The following is a 25,865-nucleotide window of genomic DNA, read 5'->3' on the forward strand; positions in this document are numbered from 1 at the left end:
CGTGCCATGACTCGTTGTTGCCTCCCTGTCAAGTATTCTCTGATCCATTGCAGTGCCTTTCCTGTTATGTGTGCCTGTTCCTCAAGCTTTTGCAGTAACCTATAGTGAAAAACTGTGTCGAAGGCCTTTTTGCAGTCCAAGAAAATGCAGTCTATTCACCCCTCTCTCTCTTTTCTTACTTCTGTCACCTTGTCATAAAACTCCAGTATGTTTGTGACACATGATTTTCCTTCCCTGAAACAGTGCTGGTTGTCGATTATATAATTGTCTCTTTCCAGGTGCTCTACCACTCTCCTCCTGATCTTCCTCATGACTGCATACTATACACGTTAGTGACACAGGTCTGTTGTTTATTGCCTCATGTCTGTCTCCTTTTTCAAAAATTGGGACCACATTTGCCATCTTCCATACCTCAGGGAGTTGCCCAGTTTCAGTCGATGTGGTGAAGATTTTTGTTGATGGCACACACAGTATCTCTGCTCTCTCTTTAAGGACCCACGGAGAGATATTGTCTGGTCCCACCGCTTTTGAGGTGTCAAGCTCACATAGAAACTTCTTCCCCTCCTTCTTGGTTATGTTTACCTTGTGTGAGTGTGTGTTCTGTGTGTGTGTGTGTGTGTGTGTGTGTGTGTGTGTGTGTGTGTGTGTGTGTGCGTGTGATGTGTGTGTGATGTGTGTGTGATGTGTGTGTGATTGTGTGATTGTGTGATTGTGTGATGTGTGTGTGTGTGTGTGTGTGTGTGTGTGTGTGAGTGTGTGAGATTGTGTGTGAGATGTGTGTGTGTGAGATGTGTGTGTGTGTGATGTGTGTGTGTGTGATGTGTGTGTGTGTGATGTGTGTGTGTGTGATGTGTGTGTGTGATGTGTGTGTGTGTGTGTGTGTGTGTGTGTGTGTGTGTGTGTGTGTGTGATGTGTGTGTGTGATGTGTGTGTGTGATGTGTGTGTGTGATGTGTGTGTGTGATGTGTGATGTGTGTGTGTGTGTGTGTGTGTGATGTGTGTGTGTGATGTGTGTGTGTGATGTGTGTGATGTGTTGATGTGTGTGTGTGATGTGTGTGTGTGTGTGATGTGTGTGTGTGTGATGTGTGTGTGTGTGTGATGTGTGTGTGTGTGTGATGTGTGTGTGTGTGTGTGATGTGTGTGTGTGTGTGTGTGTGTGTGTGTGTGTGTGTGTGTGTGTGTGTGTGTGTGTGTGTGTGTGTGTGTGTGTGTGTGTAAGAGTCTCAGCTCCTGGTCCTGTCTCTTAAGTTGCCACTCCTAGCTTCGTGTATCTTGTCATTCCAACTACCAAAACAATGTTTGAAGACTGTCTCTATCACGTCAACGTCAGAACATTTCCCGACCATCCTAAATCCGAAGAAGTACTTCCAGACATCCATATTACTAGTCTGTGTTTAGTTTCCAACTGTACCCTTCTCTACCTGTTTCATGCCTACCTGTCTATCCCTCTCCACTCAATCAGTTCATCTTGGTACTTTCTATGTTCTTATCATGTCTTCCCTTATTCTCTCCTTTCATCTCATAAGGTTTAATTCTTTTAGCTTGTGTTCTTAGCTTATATTTCTAAGCACTATAACCAGCCTCGTTCCACATTTTTATTAACACATCAGTAATCTCCCACCAAGACAGGGTGGCCCGAAAAAGAAAAAAATTCACAGTCGTTCACTCCAACACTGTCTTGCCAGAGGCGTACTTACACTACAGTTATAAAACTGCAACATTAACACCCCTCCTTCAGAGTGCAGACACTGTACTTCCCATCTCCAGGACTCAAGTCTGGTCTGCCGGTTTCCCTAAATCCTTTCATAAATGTTACCTTGTACACACTTCCAGCAACCATGCGTGAGCATGGTTGCTGGAAGTCCAAGCCCCTCTCACAAAACCTTCTTTACCTCCTTCCTACAAGCTTTCTTAGGCCGACCCCTACCCCGCCTTCCTTCCACTACAGATTAATACACACTCGAAGCCATTCAATTCTATGATTTACCTCATCTTTCATAGACCCATCTGCTGACACGTCCACTCCTAAATATCTCAATACATTCACCTCCCCCATACTCTCTTCCTCCAACCTGATATCCAATCTTCCGTTCCCTTATTTTTTTTTGATATCCTCATCACCTTACTCTTTCCTAAATTTCACTTCTTTCAGTAACCTACCTCCTATTCCAAATATCTGCAACATCTGCAACATTGATCCTCTATCCTCTTTGTCATGCGCCTTTTCGAAATCAAGTAAATGCCATATAAGCCTCTTTACCCTTACCATTCTGTTCACCTATATGTTTCACTGTAAGCAGTTGGTCTACACACTCCCTTACTTTCCTAAAGCCTCCTTGTTCATGGGCTATTCAACTCTCAGTCTTACTCTTCTTTATTCAATAATAATTCTATCATGCACTTTACCAGGTATACTCGACAGACTTATTCCCTTACAATTTTTGCACTCTCTTTTGTCCCTTTTGCCTATATACAAAGGAACTACGCATGCTCTCTGCCAATCCTTAGATACCCTACCCTCTTCCATACATTTATTAAATAATAGCAGCAACCACTCCAAAACTATATCCCCAACTGCTTTTAACATTTCTATCTTTATCCCACCAATCGCAGCTGCCTTACCCCCTTTCATTCTACCTACTGCCTCACGAAATTTCCCCACACTCACAACTGGCTCTTCCTCACTCCTACAAGATGTTATTCCTCCTTGCCCTATACACGAAATCACAGCTTCCCTATCTTCATCAACATTTAACAATTTCTCAAAATATTCCCTCCACCTTCTTGATATCTCTAACTCTCCATTTAATAACTCTCCTATTTTTAATTGTCAAATCCATTTGTTCTCTAGGCTTTCTCAACTTATTAATCTCACTCCAAAACTTTTTCTTATTTTCAACAAAATTTATTGATAACATCTCACCCACTCTCTCATCTGCACTCTTTTTACATTGCTTCACCACTCTCTTAACTCTCTTTTTCTTTCCATATACTCTTCCCTCGTTGCATCACTTATACTTTGTAAAATACCTCTCATACTAAGTTTTTCTCCCTTACTACTCTCTTTACATCATCATTCCACCAATCGCTCCTCTTCCCTCCTGCACCCACTTTCCTGTAACCACAAACTTCTGCTGAACACTCTAACACTACATTTTTAAACCTACCCCATACATCTTCGACCCCATTGCGTATCTTCTCACTAGCCCATCTATCCTCCAATAGTTGTTTATATCTTACCTTAACTGCCTCCTCCTTTAGTTTATAAACCTTCACCTCTCTCTTACTTGCTGCTTCTATTTTCCTTGTATCGCATCTACCTTTTACTCTCACTGTAGCAACAATTAAAAAGTGATCCGATATATCTGTGGTCCCTCTATAAACACGTACACCCTGGAGTCCACCCAGCATTCTATTATCTACCGATACGTAGTTAACAAATTACTGTCATTACGCCCTATATCATATCTTGTATACTTATTTATCCTCTTTATCTTAAAATATATATTACCTATAACCAAACTCCCATTGTCATTTACACCTGGCACCCCAAACTTACCTACCACACCCTCTAAATGTGTTTCTCCTACCTTAGCATTTAGATTCCCTACAAAAATTACTCTCTCGCTTGGTTCAAAAGATGTTACACACTCGATTAACATCTCCCAAAATCAATCTCTCTCTCCTCTATACTCCTCTCTAGGTGCATACACACTTATTATGGCCCACTTTTCCCATCCGGCCCTTATTTTAATCGACATAATCCTTGAATTTATACAATTATATTCCCTCTTCTCCTTCCATAACTGATCCTTCAGCATTATTGCCACCCCTTCCTTAGCTCTATCTCTTCCAGATACTCCTCACTTAATCCCATTTATCTCTCCCCACTGAAACTCACCTCCTTCAGCTTCGTTTCACTTAGAGCTACGACATCCAATTTCTTTTCATTCATAACATTAGCAATCATAACATAATATGTATCAGCATTTATCGAACATCTGGGAAGCGCGAGTGAGTTGTCAGTCAGGGTACATGAACCTGTCCTATCAGGTAGCCTTGTAGATCTTCCGACGTAAACGTTATACAGAAACTGTCACCACAGGAGAGAGTTAATAAGGGGGCTCTGTGATTGTCGCGTAGCACAGATAGCAAAAATGCAGTGGCAGAGATGCATATCGTTAAAAGGAAAGCTTGAGGTGCCTTTAATGCATTGGCTGCAATAGCATCATCTTCAAAAATGAGAAAATTTGGATCAAAATACAGGGCATTTACTGCACAGATTAGCTCGATTTTTTTTTTTTCAGCGACCAAGTCTGACATACAATGAAGAAATCTTTGTTTTATGACTAAAATATTGCCCAAGTCACTATTAAAAGCATGATGAGAATTTCTCATTGCTTCAAGGGGAAGAAAGTAGAAAAAAGTTGAACTGACTGAAAAGATCTACGTCTCTTCAGCAAACGTCTTTAATAGACCAAATTGCAAATGCAGAGTGCAACTACCATAGCTAAATATGACGTACAACCACAGAGATAAATATTATAAAATACAGACGCGATGGGTAAGCAGACGCATATGAAGTATAATGTAATCTTTTATTGACAACGTTTCGCCCACACAGTGGCTTAATGAAGAGTTCACTGATGAGTTTGAGGATAAGTGCATGACGAAGTGAAGAACAAACGTGTCTTACTACGTGTGTTTTCATCTGGAGAGTCAATTCAACCGCATCATCACTCATCAGGTGTTTCACTGTTAACAATATGCTAGAATAAATTTTGAAACATTAACTAGAAAACATTTTAAACATTTTCGGCAATGTTAGATGAAGACAATGAAATTCTGACCATTGTTCAACTTTCTTATTTTTATTAGTGGCATAGATCCAAATTTTGGAAATTCGGAAGAATGGTGTGCAGTGCAACGTATGGAAGATACAGTTACTCCAGATTCACTTCAATATGTGAGCTAGCTTAACCAGAGTTAGGACAGAGAAGTGAGAGAGACGAAGGTACAAGGAAAGTGAGAAAAAGCGAATTTAGTGTTGGGCAAAATAGTGAAAACTCTAAATCTCATTTAATCCTACCTGAAATTTTACCAGACGACTCAATTACAATATATAAAATGTACGTCAATGATTTGAAAGACATTTTCAAAGAAATTAGTAACCTTATTCAGGTATACACAGACAGTCACACAGATTATCACACACATCAGAATACGAGAGCCTGGGATAACCCAAAAAAGTCCCAGGTTCTCTACACATAAGCTACTATGTATAATAATCTATGTAAATGTATTTGTGTATACCTGAATAAACTTACTAAAAATTTTACAGGTTTACCTGCCACATTTGTAATGTTAAAAATGTTAATTGCAGATATGTTGTCATGCTTTGTCGGTACAAATATTTGTCGCCAGACTTATTGTGGGAAGAAAATTGTTAAGTCAAAGTCTGGGTTAAGACTTACTGATGATCTTGTGTAGTATAACATTCCAAGACTGAGACACAAACATTGAACTTGATGTTAACGTTCTATCTACCTACTAAACAACATTGAACTTGATGTTAACGTTCTATCTACCTACTAAACAACATTGAACTTGATGTTAACGTTCTATCTACCTACTAAACAACATTGAACTTGATGTTAACGTTCTATCTACCTACTAAACAACATTGAACTTGATGTTAACGTTCTATCTACCTACTAAACAACATCGAACTTGATGTTAACCTTCTCTCTCTCTCTTAGCAATAACATTGACCTTAATATTAACGTTATCTCTCTCTACTAAACAAAACTGAAGTTAATTTTAACGTTTTCTCTCTCTCATTTTTTTAACACAGGGTTGTACAAAGTGAGGTTAAGGTTCCTAACTTTATTTACAAGCTAAGGGCGGTTACATACACCTCTGACTCTAGTAAACAACAGCTTCCAATGTTACATTGTAACTGGTTCAATAAGAAGGCTTAGGAATGCTGTACTTTTCCACTCACTACAAATTTACATTCGAGGGAACAGTAATGAACTGTTACGTGTTTTATCTGTGATTACAACTAATTTTCAAATGCTGTTTTTCGACACAAACTCATTGTCCTGTCGGCATAATATAATACCATTGTAAAGGCGAGTTGAGTTAGATTTTTTACGTCAATCAGTCAGTTTTTGGAAATTGCAAATTTTTCTGATGGTAAAATGAATGTTTGGCGAGAGAAGTTCACTGATTTTGGTTCGTTTTTTCAATTTATGGGATAATACTTAGCGGGAGAGAGAGAGAGAGAGAGAGAGAGAGAGAGAGAGAGAGAGAGAGAGAGAGAGAGAGAGAGAGAGAGAGAGAGAGAGAGAGAGAGAGAGAGAGAAATGCAGATAACAACTCTTAGCCTGTAAATAAGGTTAGGAACCTTAACCTAACCCTGTAAATTCCTGTGTAAAAAGAATGAGAAAGAGATAGATATACAAAGAGAGAGACAAACACAGAGAGAGAGAGACACAGAAAGAGAGAGAGAGAGAGAGAGAGAGAGAGAGAGAGAGAGTGAAAGACTTATCCGAAACTGAATATTCGGTCTCAGCATATCTTCTGGTAAATGCCCACCTCCCCTTCCGTCTCCCGTTTCCCCTTCCCTCTCCCATGCTCCCCCTCCCCTATTCTCCCCGTCCCCTATGCTCCCCCTTCTCCTGATTCCCCTCCCTCCCTCCCAGTAATCTCCTGCACGTCTGACAGTCATCACACTGCTGGCAGCAACATAGTTTTTACAAGGGCCAACAGTTTTCGAGGCGTGGAGACCAGACCATAATGCAAAGATTATATTTCTCTGGAGATTAGACGCAATATGATCCTTGCGGATTTAGTGCTTCCCAGTGGAAATTATTATAATCATTATCATTATTATAATCCACTAGGATTTTTTGCAGAACTGATCTGGCAAACACAGAACAATTATTTCAACGAAGTATCAAAAGTTCTAGTAATCTCGAGTCCTTATTCCTTCCTTAAAGTAATTCCTTGTTGTTGTCTTGAGATCCTACGCCATTAAAAGTAACCTGTTATATTAGTTGCCAGATCTGAAGGGCTTAAAAGTGCTCTATCTCACTGTATATCTCTGTGCTTTAAGAACTCTCTAGTAATATCACCAAATATTCTAGACAAGGTGGATTTAGAATTCAGTTTTGAGGAATATTTTTTGCCTCGTGAAAGCCAGTGAAAAGAACAGTGTAACATATCTCTGAACATTTTGTGTTTATCTGTATGTTTAGTGTTTGTTGTTGGAAGTGTTTATTTAACATGGGACGCTAACTGTTGTTCAGTGCTGAGATAATGTCCAGCGTCGCCGTTGCAATAATCCATACCACAATCTCTTTGTCATTTTTTTGACATTCTTGGGCAGGATTCATATGTTATCTGTGATAGTCAGTGAGCCGGAGTGGAGATGACACTTTGAACTACTTATATAATGAGCAGTGGCTGTGGCTATGTTCTGCGAAGCTGCCAGATGCAGCCTTCCACTGCACACTCAGAGATCAGCAGTTGGCTGCTAATGGGGAAAAGCGTGAGTTGCTGCTCTGTCTCCATTACCATAGCCTCTCATGCAAGCACCGTCTCACATTTTATTGTGATTCATAATTTCTGAGAATTCTGAGTAAAGTTTTGTATCTGTAGCCTATATTAATGTTTTCAATGTCAGTAAAACTTTTTTGATGAATAAAGCCTCTAGGAGAAACATTTTAATATATCCTTCTAGAGGAGGACATTAATTTATGCCTTATATATATATTATTATATTATCACACCGGCCGATTCCCACCAAGGCAGGGTGGCCCGAAAAAGAAAAACTTTCACCATCATTCACTCCATCACTGTCTTGCCAGAAGGGTGCTTTACACTACAGTTTTTAAACTGCAACATTAACACCCCTCCTTCAGAGTGCAGGCACTGTACTTCCCATCTCCAGGACTCAAGTCCGGCCTGCCGGTTTCCCTGAATCCCTTCATAAATGTTACTTTGCTCACACTCCAACAGCACGTCAAGTATTAAAAACCATTTGTCTCCATTCACTCCTATCAAACACGCTCACGCATGCCTGCTGGAAGTCCAAGCCCCTCGCACACAAAACCTCCTTTACCCCCTCCCTCCAACCCTTCCTAGGCCGACCCCTACCCCCGCCTTCCTTCCACTACAGACTGATACACTCTTGAAGTCATTCTGTTTCGCTCCATTCTCTCTACATGTCCGAACCACCTCAACAACCCTTCCTCAGCCCTCTGGACAACAGTTTTGGTAATCCCGCACCTCCTCCTAACTTCCAAACTACGAATTCTCTGCATTATATTCACACCACACATTGCCCTCAGACATGACATCTCCACTGCCTCCAGCCTTCTCCTCGCTGCAACATTCATCACCCACGCTTCACACCCATATAAGAGCGTTGGTAAAACTATACTCTCATACATTCCCCTCTTTGCCTCCAAGGACAAAGTTCTTTGTCTCCACAGACTCCTAAGTGCACCACTCACTCTTTTTCCCTCATCAATTCTATGATTCACCTCATCTTTCATAGACCCATCCGCTGACACGTCCACTCCCAAATATCTGAATACGTTCACCTCCTCCATACTCTCTCCCTCCAATCTGATATTCAATCTTTCATCACCTAATCTTTTTGTTATCCTCATAACCTTACTCTTTCCTGTATTCACCTTTAATTTCCTTCTTTTGCACACCCTACCAAATTCATCCACCAATCTCTGCAACTTCTCTTCAGAATCTCCCAAGAGCACAGTGTCATCAGCAAAGAGCAGCTGTGACAACTCCCACTTTGTGTGTGATTCTTTATCTTTTAACTCCACGCCTCTTGCCAAGACCCTCGCATTTACTTCTCTTACAACCCCATCTATAAATATATTAAACAACCACGGTGACATCACACATCCTTGTCTAAGGCCTACTTTTACTGGGAAAAAATTTCCCTCTTTCCTACATACTCTAACTTGAGCCTCACTATCCTCGTAAAAACTCTTCACTGCTTTCAGTAACCTACCTCCTACACCATACACTTGCAACATCTGCCACATTGCCCCCCTATCCACCCTGTCATACGCCTTTTCCAAATCCATAAATGCCACAAACACCTCTTTAGCCTTATCCAAATACTGTTCACTTATATGTTTCACTGTAAACACCTGGTCCACACACCCCCTACCTTTCCTAAAGCCTCCTTGTTCATCTGCTATCCTATTCTCCGTCTTACTCTTAATTCTTTCAATTATAACTCTACCATACACTTTACCAGGTACACTCAACAGACTTATCCCCCTATAATTTTTGCACTCTCTTTTATCCCCTTTGCCTTTATACAAAGGAACTATGCATGCTCTCTGCCAATCCCTAGGTACCTTACCCTCTTCCATACATTTATTAAATAATTGCACCAACCACTCCAAAACTATATCCCCACCTGCTTTTAACATTTCTATCTTTATCCCATCAATCCCGGCTGCCTTACCCCCTTTCATTTTACCTACTGCCTCACGAACTTCCCCCACACTCACAACTGGCTCTTCCTCACTCCTACAAGATGTTATTCCTCCTTGCCCTATACACGAAATCACAGCTTCCCTATCTTCATCAACATTTAACAATTCCTCAAAATATTCCTTCCATCTTCCCAATACCTCTAACTCTCCATTTAATAACTCTCCTCTCCTATTTTTAACTGACAAATCCATTTGTTCTCTAGGCTTTCTTAACTTGTTAATCTCACTCCAAAACTTTTTCTTATTTTCAACAAAATTTGTTGATAACATCTCACCCACTCTCTCATTTGCTCTCTTTTTACATTGCTTCACCACTCTCTTAACTTCTCTCTTTTTCTCCATATACTCTTCCCTCCTTGCATCACTTCTACTTTGTAAAAACTTCTCATATGCTAACTTTTTCTCCCTTACTACTCTCTTTACATCATCATTCCACCAATCGCTCCTCTTCCCTCCTGCACCCACTTTCCTGTAACCACAAACTTCTGCTGAGCACTCTAACACTACATTTTTAAACCTACCCCATACCTCTTCGACCCCATTGCCTATGCTCTCATTAGCCCATCTATCCTCCAATAGCTGTTTATATCTTACCCTAACTGCCTCCTCTTTTAGTTTATAAACCTTATCTCACAGTGAATTTATTTTGTACATTATGTTTAAACATAACATTATAGAGGTATGGCCAATAGGTTATGTTTCAATTTTTATGGAGAAAATTATCTTTTTCTCTACTTGTCAGCTTTGTACCATCTGTCTCCACCTGAAATTACTGGGTTCTGCATTTGTTACATAGCCAATGAGAAGAGATTTGGGTCTTAGTCTTCTAACGCAGCAGTCCTATGTGGCCAGACTGTGCTTTAATGGACTGCACTTACACTAAGTCTTAAAAGTGAATTTTAATTATCTCAGTGTTGTAAGCCTTCTACTTAAGTTTGGTATATTAGACACTAATTCTGCAGTGTCTGACCAGGAGTCAAAGGAAGAACTCTGCTCTTCCTTGCTAAATAGTAAGTGGAGTCATCATATTACACCACTGATAAAACTTCGTGGGTGATTTCCCAGTTGGTCTCAACACACACTGCTGTGTGGACACAGTCTGAGAGAAGATGGTATCTGAACAGATGCACTTTGAGTTATATATGATAGTAAGATGTACAGCTTTAGAGTTGTGTAGATTCTGAGTCTTAAGTAGATTGTTTTTTTTAGAGATTAGTTTAGTGTTGGTAGAATAATTATAATTTGTAGGCTGATTTACTTACATGTAGCAGGCAGCTACATAAGCTTAACAAAAATTTATTTAATTATTTCTTATACAGACTGTAAATATGTTTGTATAAGGTGGAATTAATCGTCAAAACAGGAGCAGTTTCACTTCTCGTTTCGCCAGATCAATAGATTAGTGAACAAGCGCAAGATTTTTGGTTTAAAATTGCAAGCGTGCGCACACAGACACAGACACACAGACACAGACACACAGACACAGACACACAGACACAGACACACAGACACAGACACACACACAGACACAGACACACAGACACAGACACACAGACACAGACACACAGACACAGACACACACACACACACACACACACACACACACTACAGACCAGTGTCAATGACGTGTATAATATGCAAAGTCATGGAGAAGATTATCAGGAGGAGAGTGGTGGAGCACCTGGAACGGAACAAGATTATAAACGACAACCAGCACGGATTCATGGAAGGCAAATCCTGTGTCACAAACCTTCTGGAGATTTATGACACTAACAGAAGTAAGACACGAGAGAGAGGGGTGGGTTGATTGCATTTTCTAGGATATTAGTGCAGAACCTAGAGGATCAGGCATGTATAACAGGAAGGGCACTGTAGTGGATCATGGAATACCGGGCAGGGAGGCAACAACGAGTCATGGTACGTGATGAGATGTCACAGTCGGCGCCTGTGACGAGCGGGGTCCCACAGGAATCAGCCCTAGGATCAGTGCTATTTTTGGTACATGTGAATGACATGATGGAAGGGATAGACTCAGAAGTGTCTTTGTTGGCAGATGATGTGAAGTTAATGAGGAGAATTAAATCAGATGAAGATCTGGCAGGACTACAAAGAGACCTGGACAGGCTGGACACGCGGTCCAGCAACTGGCTCCTCGAATTTAACCCCGCCAAATACAAAGTCATGAAGATCGGGGAAGGGCAAAGAAGACCGCAGACAGAGTATAGTCTAGGTGGCCAAAGAGATCTTGGGGTAAGTATAACACCGAGCACATCTCCTGAGGCGCACATCAATCAGATAACTGCTACAGCATATGGGCGTCTGGCAAACCTAAGAATAGCGTTCCGATACCTCAGTAAGGGATCGTTCAAGACTCTGTACACCATATACGTCAGGCCCATATTGGAATATGCAGCGCCAGTTTGGAATCCACACCTGGTCAAGCACTTCAAGAAATTAGAGAAAGTGCAAAGGTTTGCAACAAGACTAGTCCCAGAGCTAAAGGAATTGTCCTACGAAGAAAGGTTAAGGGAAATGAGCCTGACGACACTGGAGGACACGATGGTCAGGGGAGACGTGATAACGACATATAAAATGCTCCGAGGAATTGACAAGGTGGACAAAGACAGGATGTTCCAGAGATGGAACACAGAAACAAGGGGTCACAATTGAAAGTTAAAGACTCAGATGAGTGATAGGAATGTCAAGAAGTATTTCTTCAGTCAGAGTTGTCAGGAAGTGGAATAGCTTAGAAAGTGACGTAGTGGAGGCAGGAACTATACATAGTTGTAAGAAGGTTAACGAAGCTCATGGAGTAGGGAGAGTGGACCTAGTGAAGAGGCGGGGCCAGGAGCTACGACTCTGCTTCCGCAACCACAAATAGGAGAGTACACACACACACACACACACATTATATATATATATATATATATATATATATATATATATATATATATATATATATATATATAATATATAATATATATATATATATATATTATATATATATATATATATATATATATATATATGGCTACTGGTTCATAGCGTCGTTTCTGTGCTTGACGTATCGCATTAATGGTTGCTGACACCAGACCCTGGTGATAGTGGTTGTATTGGCGATGTTGGTTGTGATGATAGTGGTGTGTTGTGGTGATAGTGGTTTTGGCTTTGGTGGTGGTGGTAGTACTTGTGGTGGTTACGGTAGTGATGGTAGTTGTGGTGGAGGAGTGATGGTAGTGGTTGTGTTGGTGATAGTAAAGATGGTGTTGGCGGAGACAGTGTGGTGGTGGTAGTGGTGGGTGGTGGGGATGGTGGTAGTTGTGGTGGCACCAGCGGTGCCTACCTTCTTCCCCTCTCTTGCGATGACTGTGGGAGGGTATCCTCTCTCTCTACCAGGCGGAACAGATTTCTCTTCTTAACAACTTTCCCACATCTCACAGCAGAGACCATACTGTAGAATGACATATGATTGCCATATAGAGTGACATTCTCACGTGACAAGGGCACTTAATTAGACCCTATAATTGCCAGTATTGGCAACTGAGCTCCACTGTAGGGCAGGGCTGACGGATATCGAACCCAATTTGAGTGCCCGGGTGATCAATCTGTTGTCAACATAACATCAAGTAAGGTACAGGGTTACGTGTCCTGTATGGGAGCACACAGGAACCAGGTCTAATCCTCTGACCTCTAAATCTAAATGTGCTCCAATATCTAGTCAAGATCGAGCGCGAGAGAGCATCAAGCCTCATTTAACTGATTTAGTGTTTCTCTATATTTAAGATGAAGTCCACACTCAGAGGAGAGAGCGTGTTACTAGTGAGAGTTACTCGTGCGTGTTACTCGTGCGTGTTACTCGTGCGTGTTACTCGTGGGTGTGAGTGCACACGTGTGTGTGTTCTGAGTGTCACCTGAGGTGCGAGGATTTTCCATCATTTAGCAGGACAGAATTAATGTGTGTCTAACGCTGACGTCTCTAAGTAAATCACAGAACGAGCGGGGCTTGATCCCCTGACAAGTTTTAAAACTCACAGGCTAGTGCGTTAACCACTGTACCAGTAGGCTCTAATAAGATTCAACTACGTACATTTCTGTACACCATAGGGAGGTTAGCATGGGCCATCACTGTGACCACTTTGCATCACAAACCAAACAGGACCTTAGGCAAGTATGGCCGTTTCTCCACCTTTTTCATTAAGTAGATTCCAAGGCTACAATCCACAATATTGTGCAAGGTAGTTGGGAGGTAATATAATTACAGTGGGGGTTGGCATTAGTTTAATGGAAGGCATCCCCCACAAGTGGTCAAGTGTATCAGCTGTTAAGGACCACCTGTCATCAAGGACCAGCTGTTAAGGACCACCTGTCATCAAGACCCAGCCGTCATCAAGGATATCAGATTGGTAAGTAGCCAGTGTCCAGTCTACTAGGACTGTCAGTCTCGTGATCGATCACTGAGGATAATAATGCTCGGGGAGACGTACATTATGGCTTATGAAGCTGGCTCTTATTAACAGTGTCAGGCAACTACACATGTTACAGAAAGCAAACCCTCCTCAGTAGTTGTATTAGTGTTAATGTGGTGGTGGTGGTGGTGGTGGTGGTGGTAGTAGTGACAGTAGTGATGGTGTTGTTGGTAATGGTTGTGGGTTATGGTGGTGGTGTTGATGGTAGTGGTAATAATAATGGTGATAATTAGTGGTAGTTTCACAGATCTGTCTTTGTTTTGTCTGGTTCTTGTGTGTGTGTGTGTGTGTGTGTGTGTGTGTGTGTGTGTGTGTGTGTGTGTGTGTGTGTGTGTGTGTGTGTGTGTGTGTGTGTGTGTGTCTGTCTAATACAGGGTTTCACCAGGTATGGGTTTAAGGTTCCTAGCTTTATTTACAAGCTAAGAGATGTTACCTAAATCATCTCATTTGAAAGCATGTTTATTGTTAAGAGAAATACAGATAGGGAACAGGATGGAGTTGGAGCCATCTCTGGGCCAGCGATTTTAATTGGTCTTCCAGACTAGAGTCATCCTGGAAATAAATGATCTCAGATGAAGTGATGTTCTGTAGAAGGTTACAGTCAGAGTGAAGTTGCTGCTTGCTGCCCGTCTTGTGGTGTAGAAGCTTACTTCTAGTTGCCCTTGGAGTGGAGCCAAGTGTGGTAATTTGACTACATTGACCTCGTAAATAACATCAAGGCCTCTCACATCCCTCCGGTGTTGAAGGTTCTGCTGAGATGACAGATCTGTCCAGGCTGGGTCCAGGCGAGAGACGAGTCGTCTTGTTCTGTTTTCTACTCCGTCAAGAAGTCACAGATGAGACGAAGGAGAGGCAGTCCAAGAAAGTGAAGAAATACTCAAAGTGTGAGTGTACTTGTGAATTATACAGAACCTTGCAACCTCTACTGTCGAGCAGATGCGAGATGCATCTAAATGCTATGAGCTGCCTGGCGGCTTTCTTTACACGATTTACAACGTGATTCTTCATATTCAGTTTGGAATCAAATTTCACCCTAGGAATGTCAGCTTCATTCCCAAGCACCAACACGCCCCTATTTATTTTTTACCATTGCTCCAGCATTTCCATCATGGTGCCTAGAAGCCATCATTGTTGGTGTTTTCCCAGAAACAAATATGACCTCTCATCGTTTTCCTCAGGCTGATAATGCTGTAAACTGGTAAGTGATGTAACTTAGAATGGCTGGCAGTTCCCTCTCCCTCTCCCTCTCCCTCTCTCTCTCTCTCTCTCTCTCTCTCTCTCTCTCCAAACTCTACCATGTAACTACCATAATTATATAAACCCTCATGGATCCAGATAAATCAGCAACTTACCTTATGCTGGCCTAAATGGTCCACAGTACAAGCCAGAGAAGCATCCCGTCCCACAGACACAGTCACATTCTGTACCGGTTCAAGGAACACCGGAGCGACCTCTGTAATATAGAAACACCTGTTAGAAACACCAATAAATTCATGAGATGCGCAAACCCATAATGATACAGCCATTTGAGATACTGAAGGAGTTAGGTACAAGACTCATTAAGGAAACAAAGCACCCAAAAGCTATACGTTTTCTGATATTTGGTGTATATCATTGAATATTTAGTATATATCGCTGCTCTGAGGAGCTGGAGAAAAGTGTTGGAAGCTCAGTTGTTAAACACATGTGCTTATCTGTAATATATATCTTAATATTTATTCCATATTACATAACGGAAATATATGAGTCCAGTAAAACAAGAAAATATTGAAACGGTTTAAAAAAGAAATGTCTTGATTTTTTTTTCTTAATGCCATTTTGGATAGTGATGGTTACTGGAGGTGTCATGGTTGCTGATGGCCATTTCAGAGATCTGCCAGCTCATCTTGTGAATGTGTGGGATGGCTCTCAGCACCTCACATTGGCTCAGAGGTTGACTTTGAATCGACACATCACAGCAGTGTGAAGACTCGCCCAGTGTACCAGCCAGTAAAAGACTCGCCCAGTGTACCAGCCAGTAAAAGACTAAGAAAATATTGCCTATCAAACTTCCCAAGCTGGCAGGATTAGCACCATCCTGTCTGCTTGAGTTGTCTCAGCAAGCCATATGGCTCGGCAAGTCGGTCTTCACTGCTGCTTATTGCCCAGTGAGCAAGCCAGGTCAGTCTCTCCTGCCACACACCTAGCCTGACTAATCCCACTGCTGTATTGTCTAACTATCCCTGCACAGTAACCGTCTCCCTGCTTTCCAATGATGTTACATAATTTGAAAGTCTCTTACTGCTTCCACATCAATGGAAACAGGTGAAGATAGTGAAGTTGTCTCTGGTGCGTGACCGTATTTACGGACTGAGGTCTGATGCAACAGATGGCTCCTGTTTCCCCGAGTTCGAGCAAGACAAATTTCAAGATGGCTGCCCCATGTCAACAGCAACACACTAGCCTCGTCTCCCTCCTGCCTTTTCACTTCATCAACGCCGGTTTTTCGACATTAGTAGGCAAAGTGCAGTAGAGATTCGGTCCTTGTTTTTACATATATTTAATATTTTCGTGTTTGAGGTGTTTTCTGAGTCTTTGTTTCACTGAAACCACGTTTTCTTTGTTTCTGGGCCCCTGTGAGGGTTTTCCACCAGTGTTCTCTGGCCCTGTGTTCCTTCACTTATAAAAACACGAATAAAAAAAAGAGTATTTTTTCGTTTCGTGAAAAAACCATAAAACTACAAATTTACGTAACATTTTAGTATGATTTTCAATATAATTGATTTTTTGGTTTGCCTCATAAGTAGTCGATTTTTCCACTGGGGGCACCCTTCCGGTTTAGGGCCTTCCACTGGGCGCACCCTTCCGGTTTAGGGCCTTCCACTGGGCGCACCCTTCCGGTTTAGGCCTTCCACTGGGCGCACCCTTCCGGTTTAGGACCAGCGGCTGGAGGGTCACCTTTTCACACCTAGGTGTTACTTCCGGTTTTGACCATGACCTCGCCCTCGAGACTACCTCACCCTTGACCCCCCCAACCAATACCCCCACTCCCCACGACCCCCCCGCCTCGCGACCCCAGCATCGCGCCGCGCGCCCGCGCGCCCCCGCGACCCCCGCCCCGCGCGCCCGCCCCGCGCGCCCGCCCGCGCGCCCCGCCCCGCCCGCGCGCCCGCCCGCGCCCTTCGCGAGCCCCGCCGCGCCTTCTGCTGCGCCTTCTGCAGCGTCGTCCGGATCGCCCCCGCGCCTCGAATTTTTTTCCGATTTTTTTCGAATTTTTTTTGAATTTCATTTTCTTGTGCTCTCCATCTCCTTGGATCAAGGTTTTTTGGATTGCCCCTCCTTCCACCCCCCATCCCCAAAAAATTTCTCAATATTACCAAGTTTTTGCATTCCCCCCTATGGGGGTTTCTCCATCTCCTCGGATCAAATTTTTTGAGGTTCCCCCTCTCACTTTCACCCCCATCCCAAAATTTCTCAATATTACCAAGTTTTTGGATTCCCCCCTATGGGGGTTTCGAAATTCTCCATCTCCTCGGATCAAGTTTTTTGGATCCCCCCTATGGGGTTTTCGAAATTCTCCATCTCCTCGGATCCCCCTCCCACTTTCACCCCCCAACCCCAAAAATTTGGATTACCCCTCCCACTTTCACCCCAAATTTTCTCGACAATACCATGACACCATCTCCTCAGATCAAATTTTTAAGGTTCCCCCTCCCACTTTCACCCCCCCAATCCCAAAAATTTCTCGATAATACAAGTTTTTGGATTCCCCCCCCCTATGGGGGTTTTGAATTTCTTATGATCACCTTGGATCAAATTTTTGGATTACCCCTCCCACTTTCACCCACCCCCCAACCTCAAATTTTTCTCGATAATACCAAGTTTTTGGATTCCCTCCTATGGGGTTTTCGAAATTCCTCGGATCAAAGTTTTTGGAATCCCCCCTCTGGGGGTAAGCATTCAAAATAGACTCCTCCTATGGGGGCATGCTTACTACAGGTCTAAACATCTTCCCCTTATTATTTTAAAATGAACTAAAAGTTTCCGCTCATTAAGTCAAATGAACTAAAAGTTTCCTCTCATTAAGTTAAAATGAACTAAAAAAAGCGTTTACTCGGCGGTCAGTGACGTCACGCGCACACAGGTTGAATCAGGTCGCCCCCTATGTCAGTGACGTCATCGTGATGACCGCGCACACAGGTTGAATCTTGTCTACCCTTTTACCCACCCTCCCCAACCCTCACACTCCAACCAACACCTCACAATTTTCACTCATAACCCCCAATTTTTCTCGTTTTAACCCTTTTAGTTCATTAAAGTTAATAAGGGGGCACATGCATCAGAAAGTCACCACATCGCTTACATCCACTTTCGTTAAATTCACTACTCACAATTTTACATATTACGAAGTTAAATACGCACTTTTACTTTGAACATCTTCAAAACACTCTCATAAATCATTTGAATACTCACAAAAAATACCTTTATACATTTCCAAACAACACTGAAATACTCCAAAAAACATCATTCGAACACCCCCAAATCACCTCTGAATACTCCCAGAACACCTTCATAAATACTCTTGCACATCATTTGAACACCTTCATAAGTACTCTCATAATCATTTGTACACCTTCAAAAAACACCTTTGAATACTCACATAAACACCCTTGAACACCTTCAAAACACCTTCAAAGCACTCTCATAATCATTTGAACACACTCAAAACACCTTTGAATAACCTCAAAACACCTTTGAACACCTTCAAAACACCCTTGAACACCTTCAAAACACCCTTGAACACCTTCAAAAACAACATTTGAACACACTCAAAACACCTTTGAACATTTCCAAAACACTATTTGAGTACTCCCAAATAAGATTTTACATCTCTAATTTATCTGCACTTTCATTAAATTACAACTCATCCCTCAGTCTCCAGACTAGGCATTTTCTCGTTTTTACCCTTTTAGTTCATTAAAGTTATTAAGGGGACACAATACATCAGAAAAAAAAAAAAGTCACAAAAACTAACTCAAACACTTTACTTTGAACACCCCCAAAAACACTCTCATAATCATTTGTACACCTTCAAAAAACACCTTTGAATACTCACATAAACACCCTTGAACACCTTCAAAACACCTTTGAATAACCTCAAAACACCTTTGAACACCTTCAAAACACCCTTGAACACCCTTGATCACCTTCAAAAAACAACATTTGAACACACTCAAAACACCTTTGAACACCTTTGAACATTTCCAAACAACACTGAAACACTTCCAAAAAACACAATTTGAGTACTCCCAATTACACCACTGATTACTACTAAAACACCGCTGAATTCAATCAAAACACCCTTCAACACCTTCAAAACACCCTTGAACACCTTCAAAACACCCTTGAACACCTTCAAAAACAACATTTGAACACACTCAAAACACCTTTGAACATTTCCAAAACACTATTTGAGTACTCCCAAATAAGATTTTACATCTCTAATTTATCTGCACTTTCATTAAATTACAACTCATCCCTCAGTCTCCAGACTAGGCATTTTCTCGTTTTTACCCTTTTAGTTCATTAAAGTTATTAAGGGGACACAATACATCAGAAAAAAAAAAAGTCACAAAAACTAACTCAAACACTTTACTTTGAACACCCCCAAAAACACTCTCATAATCATTTGTACACCTTCAAAAAACACCTTTGAATACTCACATAAACACCCTTGAACACCTTCAAAACACCTTTGAATAACCTCAAAACACCTTTGAACACCTTCAAAACACCCTTGAACACCCTTGATCACCTTCAAAAAACAACATTTGAACACACTCAAAACACCTTTGAACACCTTTGAACATTTCCAAACAACACTGAAACACTTCCAAAAAACACAATTTGAGTACTCCCAATTACACCACTGATTACTACTAAAACACCGCTGAATTCAATCAAAACACCCTTCAACACCTTCAAACACCCTTGAACACCTTCAAAACACTCTTGAACACCTTCAAAAACACCTTTGAACATTTCCAAAACACTATTTGAGTACTCCCAATTACACCACTGAATACTACTAAAACACCGATGAATTCAATCAAAACACCCTTCAACACCTTCAAAACACCTTTGAACACCTTTGAACATTTCCAAAAAACACTCTCATAATCATTTGAACACACTCAAAACACCTTTGAATAACCTCAAAACACCCTTCAACACCTTCAAACACCCTTGAACACCTTCAAAACACTCTTGAATACCTTCAAAAACACCATTGAACATTTCCAATCAACACTGAAACACTTCCAAAAAAAAAAACAATTTGAGTACTCCCAATTACACCACTGAATACTACTAAAACACCGCTGAATTCAATCAAAACACCCTTCAACACCTTCAAACACCCTTGAACACCTTCAAAACACTCTTGAACACCTTCAAAAACACCTTTTGAACACATTCAAAACACTCTCATAATCATTTGAACACACTCAAAACACCTTTGAATAGCCTCAAAACACCTTTGAACACCTTCAAAACACCCTTGAACACCCTTGATCACCTTCAAAAAAAACAACATTTGAACACACTCAAAACACCTTTGAACACCTTTGAACATTTCCAAACAACACTGAAACACTTCCAAAACACTATTTGAGTACTCCCAATTACACCACTGAATACTAAAACACCGCTGAATTCAATCAAAACACCCTTCAACACCTTCAAACACCCTTGAACACCTTCAAAACACTCTTGAATACCTTCAAAAACACCCATGAACATTTCCAAAACACTATTTGAGTACTCCCAATTACACCACTGATTACTACTAAAACACCGCTGAATTCAATCAAAACACCCTTCAACACCTTCAAACACCCTTGAACACCTTCAAAACACTCTTGAACACTTTCAAAAACACCTTTGAACATTTCCAATCAATACTGAAACACTTCCAAAAACACCATTTGAGTACTCCCTATTACACCACTGATTACTACTAAAACACCGCTGAATTCAATCAAAACACCCTTCAACACCTTCAAACACCCTTGAACACACTCAAAACACCCTTCAACACCTTCAAAACACCTTTGATCACCTTCAAAAACACCTTTGAATACATTCAAAACACTCTCATAATCATTTGAACACACTCAAAACACCTTTGAATAACCTCAAAACACCTTCGAACACCTTCAAAACACCCTTGAACACCCTTAATCACCTTCAAAAAAACAACATTTGAACACACTCAAAACACCTTTGAACACCTTTGAACATTTCCAAACAACACTGAAACACTTCCAAAAACACCATTTGAGTACTCCCAAATACACCACTGAATACTAAAACACCACTGAATACACTCAAAACACCACCAAAATCACCATAAACTAAGATCAACACCCACATCCCACAACACCCACAACCCACAATTTTTTCTCGTTTTATCTAATTTCATCAGAAAGTCACAACACCCACACCCCCCATTTTTTTCTCGTTTTAACCCTTTTAGTTCATTAAAGTTAATAAGGGGCCACACTACATCAGAAAAAGTCACAAAAACAACCCACTTATAACGTCTTTTCGGTATCTCTAGTTCGACAACAACACCCACATCCCACATCACCCACATCCCACATCCCCCCCCCCCACACACACACAGACACACACACACACATCCCTAACCTAGCCTAACCTAACCTAACTTATCCTAACCTAATCTAACCTAACCTAACCTAACTTATCCTAACCTAGCCTAACCTAACCTAACCTTACCTAAATTATCCTAACCTAACCTAACCTAGCCTAACCTAACCTAACTTAACCTAACCGAACCTACCCTAACCTAACCTTACCTAACCTAACCTAGCCTAACCTAACCTAACCTAACTTAACCTAACCCAACCTAACCTAACCTAACCTAGCCTAACCTAACTTAACCTAACCTAACCTAACCTACCCTAACCTAACCTAACCTAACCTATCTTAACCTTACCTAACCTAACCTAGCCGAACCTATCCTAACCTAACCTAAAATATATTGGAACACTTCCAAAATACATTAGAGTACTCCAGAATTACTTTGAACGACTCCATTTTTGGATATTTCCAAATTAGTTTTGAAAACTTTATCGTAAAATCGAACATTATTTTCTTGTTGGTAAAACACACTCAATGGTAGAAATATTTACTCGATTTCCGAATAGAAGCACTGTCCTCGCTCTGAGAGACTCATTGTGGGTCACCCCAACACATGGTGTAATGCGCTTCACACCCAAGGTAGAACATAACACCTGCGTCAACTCAGGACAGACAGGCGCCATGTAATGCGGGTAACATCCAAGGTAGAAAATCATCTCTTTCCAGACCAACTGTCTATCCTAACCTAACCTAACCTAACCTAACCTAATTCCTAACCTAACCTAACCTCACCTAACCGAACCTAACCTAACTCCATCAATCACCTCTATCCTAACCTAACCTAACCTAACCTAACCCAACCTAACTCCATCAAACACCTCTAACCTAACCTAACCTAACCTATCCTAACCTAACCTAACTCCATCAAACACCTCGAATACTACCTAACTTAACCTAACCTAACCTCACCTAACCTACCGAACCTAACCTAACCTAACCCAACCTATCCTAACCCGTCCCAACCTAACCTAACCTAACCTAACCTAACCTAACCTAACCTAACCTAACTTATCCTAACCTAACCTATCCTAACCTAACCTAAACACTGACTAACTTTGAACCAACTCTGAACACCACTGATCTTCTTCAAAAAATGCTCTGCACATCATTTGAACACCTTCAAAAAAAACACCATCAAACACCTCCGAATACTCCCAAAAAAACACTACTGATTACTACCAAATCACCACTGAATACTACCAATCACCGTCAAAATCACCAGAAACTAAGTTTAACATCACCATCTAACATCCTTTTTATAGAAATCCCCTCAAATCACTATAACCAAGAACTCCCTCCCCATTTGGCGCATAAAAAAAAAAAAGCATGAACACAAACCTAATACGCAAACACTTAGTACATGATCACCATCAACTGAAAACATATCTTATACACACACATAATATAAGACAATCACCAACTACAATCACCCATGTTCACTTACCTCAAAATCACTAATATCACAGAAAACAATAATTTTTATAAACATTTCACACACACACACACAAAAAAAAATCATATTTGACAATATCTAAGCGCACTCACCTCACTACCACCAACACACGATGTCTCACCTCACAGGACCGACGAGGTCACCTCCAGTGACGTCACACTCCCATTGTGTTACTTGGTGGTTGGTAACATCACACCTAACCCCCTTGTTTCAACCTGTTGTACCCTACATTATCTAAGAACACTATATCCAAGACGATTACCAGATTTTATGATCCCCAACACCAAGATCACAGAAAACACACATTTTTATAATTATTCACACAAAAATCACGATCACCAATTCCATATCATGTTTACCGTCATCTATCAACACTAATCACCAAGATCACCAAAAAATCTAAGATCATGCATCTCAAAACTACTATGATCACTGAAAACACTTATTTTTTTAAACATTCGCACAAAAATAAGACATACACAAAAATACCACAACACTTCCACCAACATCTATAACATAACATGAGCACTATAACATATCACTATCACAAAAAAAAATAATACACAAACACCCACATATTATACATTTCAATTGGAAATTTAAGACATGAGACATACACACCAAATCTAAGACATTCACCTCCAACTAAGACATACACATCACCCTTAAAACTTCCTTCCTTATTCATTCCGCATATCTCCTAGAGCTGTTTTAACCCCGACGGATCCACCACGACGTAGGAGCCAGAGTGTAGTATCACCACTCCAGTGGTGATGGTACACTCTGGCTCCTACGTCGTGGTGGATCCGTCGGGGTTAAAACAGCTCTAGGAGATATGCGGAATGAATAAGGAAGGAAGTTTTAAGGGTGATGTGTATGTCTTAGTTGGAGGTGAATGTCTTAGATTTGGTGTGTATGTCTCATGTCTTAAATTTCCAATTGAAATGTATAATATGTGGGTGATTGTGTATTATTTTTTTTGTGATAGTGATATGTTATAGTGCTCATGTTATGTTATAGATGTTGGTGGAAGTGTTGTGGTATTTTTGTGTATGTCTTATTTTTGTGCGAATGTTTAAAAAAATAAGTGTTTTCAGTGATCATAGTAGTTTTGAGATGCATGATCTTAGATTTTTTGGTGATCTTGGTGATTAGTGTTGATAGATGACGGTAAACATGATATGGAATTGGTGATCGTGATTTTTGTGTGAATAATTATAAAAATGTGTGTTTTCTGTGATCTTGGTGTTGGGGATCATAAAATCTGGTAATCGTCTTGGATATAGTGTTCTTAGATAATGTAGGGTACAACAGGTTGAAACAAGGGGGTTAGGTGTGATGTTACCAACCACCAAGTAACACAATGGGAGTGTGACGTCACTGGAGGTGACCTCGTCGGTCCTGTGAGGTGAGACATCGTGTGTTGGTGGTAGTGAGGTGAGTGCGCTTAGATATTGTCAAATATGATTTTTTTTTGTGTGTGTGTGTGTGAAATGTTTATAAAAATTATTGTTTTCTGTGATATTAGTGATTTTGAGGTAAGTGAACATGGGTGATTGTAGTTGGTGATTGTCTTATATTATGTGTGTGTATAAGATATGTTTTCAGTTGATGGTGATCATGTACTAAGTGTTTGCGTATTAGGTTTGTGTTCATGCTTTTTTTTTTTTATGCGCCAAATGGGGAGGGAGTTCTTGGTTATAGTGATTTGAGGGGATTTCTATAAAAAGGATGTTAGATGGTGATGTTAAACTTAGTTTCTGGTGATTTTGACGGTGATTGGTAGTATTCAGTGGTGATTTGGTAGTAATCAGTAGTGTTTTTTTGGGAGTATTCGGAGGTGTTTGATGGTGTTTTTTTTGAAGGTGTTCAAATGATGTGCAGAGCATTTTTTGAAGAAGATCAGTGGTGTTCAGAGTTGGTTCAAAGTTAGTCAGTGTTTAGGTTAGGTTAGGATAGGTTAGGTTAGGATAAGTTAGGTTAGGTTAGGTTAGGTTAGGTTAGGTTAGGTTAGGTTAGGTTGGGACGGGTTAGGATAGGTTGGGTTAGGTTAGGTTAGGTTCGGTAGGTTAGGTGAGGTTAGGTTAGGTTAAGTTAGGTAGTATTCGAGGTGTTTGATGGAGTTAGGTTAGGTTAGGATAGGTTAGGTTAGGTTAGGTTAGAGGTGTTTGATGGAGTTAGGTTGGGTTAGGTTAGGTTAGGTTAGGTTAGGATAGAGGTGATTGATGGAGTTAGGTTAGGTTCGGTTAGGTGAGGTTAGGTTAGGTTAGGAATTAGGTTAGGTTAGGTTAGGTTAGGTTAGGATAGACAGTTGGTCTGGAAAGAGATGATTTTCTACCTTGGATGTTACCCGCATTACATGGCGCCTGTCTGTCCTGAGTTGACGCAGGTGTTATGTTCTACCTTGGGTGTGAAGCGCATTACACCATGTGTTGGGGTGACCCACAATGAGTCTCTCAGAGCGAGGACAGTGCTTCTATTCGGAAATCGAGTAAATATTTCTACCATTGAGTGTGTTTTACCAACAAGAAAATAATGTTCGATTTTACGATAAAGTTTTCAAAACTAATTTGGAAATATCCAAAAATGGAGTCGTTCAAAGTAATTCTGGAGTACTCTAATGTATTTTGGAAGTGTTCCAATATATTTTAGGTTAGGTTAGGATAGGTTCGGCTAGGTTAGGTTAGGTAAGGTTAAGA

At 40.9% G+C, this 25,865-nt stretch overlaps 1 protein-coding gene across 1 annotated transcript in view; it reads right to left on the reverse strand.

The window, feature by feature from the left end:
• The window catches only part of LOC128703822 (lachesin), a 1,052,338-nt gene that overhangs the window by 805,496 nt on the left and 220,977 nt on the right, over positions 1 to 25,865 (reverse strand). The window contains exon 3 of the mRNA XM_070103767.1: positions 15,362 to 15,462. The gene's annotated coding sequence lies outside the window, so the exon portion shown is untranslated. The remainder of the gene's footprint in view (positions 1 to 15,361; positions 15,463 to 25,865) is intronic.

This window comes from Cherax quadricarinatus, chromosome 87 (genome assembly GCF_038502225.1).
Source record: "Cherax quadricarinatus isolate ZL_2023a chromosome 87, ASM3850222v1, whole genome shotgun sequence".
Classification (NCBI taxonomy): Eukaryota; Metazoa; Arthropoda; class Malacostraca; order Decapoda; family Parastacidae; genus Cherax; species Cherax quadricarinatus.